The sequence below is a fragment of the Leuresthes tenuis genome, unplaced genomic scaffold (genome assembly GCF_036924035.1).
Source record: "Leuresthes tenuis unplaced genomic scaffold, fLeuTen1.0.hap1 SCAF_24, whole genome shotgun sequence".
NCBI classification, from domain to species: domain Eukaryota; kingdom Metazoa; phylum Chordata; class Actinopteri; order Atheriniformes; family Atherinopsidae; genus Leuresthes; species Leuresthes tenuis.
Genome location: NW_027325378.1, coordinates 29,601,690 through 29,605,859, shown reverse-complemented (window position 1 = coordinate 29,605,859; position 4,170 = coordinate 29,601,690).

Below are 4,170 nucleotides of genomic sequence, written 5' to 3'. Positions count from 1 at the left end.
TTTTAGAAAATATATATATATATATATATATATATATATATATATATATATATCCATTTTGAAGCTGTATTGTGACTATATCCAATATTTATTGTCATGTATAAATATTGTGGAAGCATGGACCTCTGTACATACCTAGCTGGAGCTCTTAAACATGTATTTATGGGTCTTACTCCAGAGAATGTATACTGTGGAAATAATTTATATTTTGTATCCGTTAAGGATGATGATTGTGATTATTGTGAACTTCTGCTAAATTATGTATTTTGTTTTTTTGATTGATGTGACTCCTGTTTTGTTTTACTGTCTCATCTCCCCACACCATTGTGTTGAACCATTGTTCAACATCAACTGAGTGTGTATGGATTACAGTGTGTAAGTCTGTAAGTGTGCGTATGTGTGTTAAAGTCTTAGAACTTGGTTTGTGGTTTCAGAACTTGTCTAATGCTGCAGTTGGAAATAAAAAAAACATCTTTTCTTTAAAATGTATCCTACATCTGGTGGTGTAAGATTATTGATTATAGACTGGATGTAAAATTTCCTAAATTTCAGCATAAATATGACTAAAAACATAATCAGAAGTCCCAGAAGAAGATCAAGAAAACCCAGTTGAACTAAAATAATTTTCTTGGACATGTGTTTATGATGAGAGATGATCCAATATTGCATACTGTGTTTGTGAGTGTCACAACTGTATGTGCAGAGTTTGTGCGGGACCCTCTTTTGCAGCAATAACTGTAACTAAACATTTCTGAAAACTATTGATCAGCCCTATGCATCAACTTGTAAGGGTTTTTGTCTAAACAATTCCTTTGAATTAAGGTCAGGACTTTGACTTGGCTGTTCAGAAATTTTATTTCTTTTAGCTATTCTTCGAAAGAACAACTTGTGCATTTAGAGTTTCTGTTCTGTTTCATTGCCCACTGTTCATGTTCAGTTAATGGACATTCCTGGTCTGATTGTTCCATCAGTAACAGTATGCCACTCTGCACTATATGTAGCAAAACAGGCATAAACTATGATACTACATCTTAGACTTAGACTCAACTTTATTCATCCCTTGGCATGACTCCTTCAGGGAAATTCACTTATGTTATCAAATTTTCTTTTCCTTCTTTTAAAACTTCTGTGACAATTTTTACAGCCATATTTATGCAGAATTATAGAACACTCACAAACTCTTGTTCAGTAGTATTCATGCAAAACTAGGTGTGTGCTGTGGTATAATGCTCCAGTGATTGTAAAGCCACTGTTGACCTCTGCTGGCTATTATAGGTGCTACACTTATGTGCAGTCCACTTCATGTGCAGTCCAAAAGTTGCAAAGAAGCACTCTTTGGGCCTTCACACCTTTTTACCTATGAATAAGTAAAGACCGTTATTATAAATGTATCAATACATTGTTCTTGTTACTTTGAAACTCTGTAAATTTGTCAGTGGTTAATAGTGTATTAAGTAGTTGTTACTAGTTTTGGGTTAGAGTTTGAACCAGGAAGGGTGGCCACCCGTCTCGACCAGCTGGGGTTTGAGAAGACAGAAAAGAGGGGACAACAAACACCATAACAGCATTCAAGGGATACCTGTTGAGACAGAGAAACACGAGTTAATGACAACAATAATGCTAAATGTACATAATGTCATATGAGAAAACGGGGGAAAAAAAGAGAGCAAGTATGGAAAAGTGTGACATAAGAGGCCCCCCAGCAGTATAGGCCTATAGCAGCTTAACTGTGGGATGTTTCAGGGTCACCTGAGCCATCCCTAAGTATATGCTTTATCAAAAAGTAAAGTTTTAAGCCTAATCTTAAAGGTAGAGAGTAGGGAGTCTGCTTCCCGAACATATACTGGCAGCTGGTTTCAAAGAGAGGGGCCTGATAACTGAAGGCTCTGCCTCCCATGCTTGTAAGACAAGGTGTAGTCTGACCAACCTATTGGTTTCATCTGGTTTCAAAGACAAGTACAGCTGAGTATCATCAGCATAGCAATGGAAATTTATGCCATTGTAGCCAAATTATATATCGCCGGCACACATGGCACCAACAATATATATTTATAGCGGACACACGTAGCGTGATGTGATAAGATATAAGGATTTATCCGAAAGTTCTCACTATCTGAATAAGCCTTATTTAACCTCGTTTTAGGGCACCACCTTCAATCAAAGGAAAAAGACAGAATCTTACGATTCTGGTATGTTAAATTAATAATCAATGATTAATTAATAACTAATAAATTCCAGTCTCATATAGTCGCTACTTGTGAATTCTCATTTTGTTGGACTCACACGTACGTAAAGAACATGAACCTTAAGACAACAGGAGAAATGCTTTGAATATGGATGATTATATAAGAAAGACTTGGGAAGGGAAGGGGATGGATGGATGGATACCGGAATCATTCAAATAGTCAAGGTTTGTTACTATTTCAATTCAAAGACTAACAGCTTGGGTTAGTTTATCATTTTAACAGCAAATTCTCTCGACACCCACCGCGTACCGTCTGAAATGTAAGAACAGGGCAGATCTTACGGTTAGGTCAGCTCCGAACCACAGGTAATCGCCAGCGGGTCCCACTGGGTTTCTCTCGGTTCCGCATCTTGCGGCCTTCGTTGTGGTTGACTTTCAGGGACTGGACCGGTCGCTTTCCTGCGCCGGAGAATGGCTTCCTTCTGGTAGCTTGAAGACGAACGGGTGGTGTGTCGGAATTCACCGCAAATAATGATAAAACTGTCCAAGGGTCGAGTTGGTTTTGGTTGCTGACCAACTCTGATGAGGTGAACTTAAATTCACAAAAGATTGACAAAAAGGTTGACACGCTGGCTCCTTTTGGTGATCAAAAATAGGTGAGGATGCTGCAGCAGCAGAGTTTAAAATGCTCTATAGAGAGGAGACAGGATGACGGACGAACAAAAACATAAAATTTTCTACTACATTCTTCTCTTTCTGTCTTTGTTCGGACCTTCTTCTTCCATCTCATCTTCTTCTCCTGCCATTTTCAAAGACTCTCCGCCAGACTCTCATTCCATCAATTAGAACTCTCTGCTCTTCATCTTCTCTACTGATCTGGACCTTCAATATTCTCTTACAATATTCCGTCCATATCCTACTCAATAACCTATTCAATAACTGACATTTCCTCGCGGTTTCCGGAGTTTGATTCGCAGAGGCAGGGCATGACGTAGGCCTACGCTACACTTTCAGCCAATGGTATGCCTGAAACTGTTGTGACATCTGCCTGGGCGTATTTTGTAAGGCCTCAAAGCAACTTGACTCCTGCATTCCTCCATCTCATAAACATTTGTTCAGAGGATTCTAAAACACCATAACTTGTTAAGATATAAAGGGTAAATATATAGCATAAACTTAGGATATAAAGACAGCAAAACAACATAACAAAACATAACATAACATGATGGTTATGAGTCTCAAAATTCAGATGGATATCTGTAAAGTTATGACGTATGAATAACGAACCAAACAGTGTTATTTTCCGGTGTTAAACATAGAATACAATAAGAAACAGCTGAAGCATTGGTTAACAGTTGTATTATGTCATATAAATGTCACATGTCATATGCAAGTTGTTGATTAGTTTGGGTTTAACTATTCAGTACTATGAACCACTCAGGGGCAATGTGGCTCCATAAGCTGATTGGTAATTTTCCACAATAATATCTTCTGTATCGTTCCACATACAATCAAGAAAAAGGTCTTAAAATGCAGCTTGTAATATCACTGAGAACATGAAAGAACTTGTACAAAGATACAAAGCACACAATACAGTTTCAAGATTCAGCTAAAAAGTTATTCTGGGTGAGATCCTTTTGAGAGGTCCACGTAGCGGCTGTCTCTGGCTTGAGTCAGAGTCGGGGCAAACTGTCACCACTGTTTACTTTGACCCAGATAGGGTCGGAAGGGTCCTGTTCTGGTTTTCCCCAATACTCTCCTGAGAGGGTCCGTTGTTTGTTCAGCTTAGTTAGCACTAAGCTATTAATGCATTTACCTAAATTGATGACACAGGTCTCTGGAAAGAGGGGCTGAGAAAACTCCCTGAAAATGCTTTCATGGGCAAGGGTTGTTGTAAATTTCTCTTCTTTGATGTAGAAATCCCCCATCTGGTATTTCCACACTGACCATCCCCACAAAAGAATGTTGCAGTCATTTAAAATCTT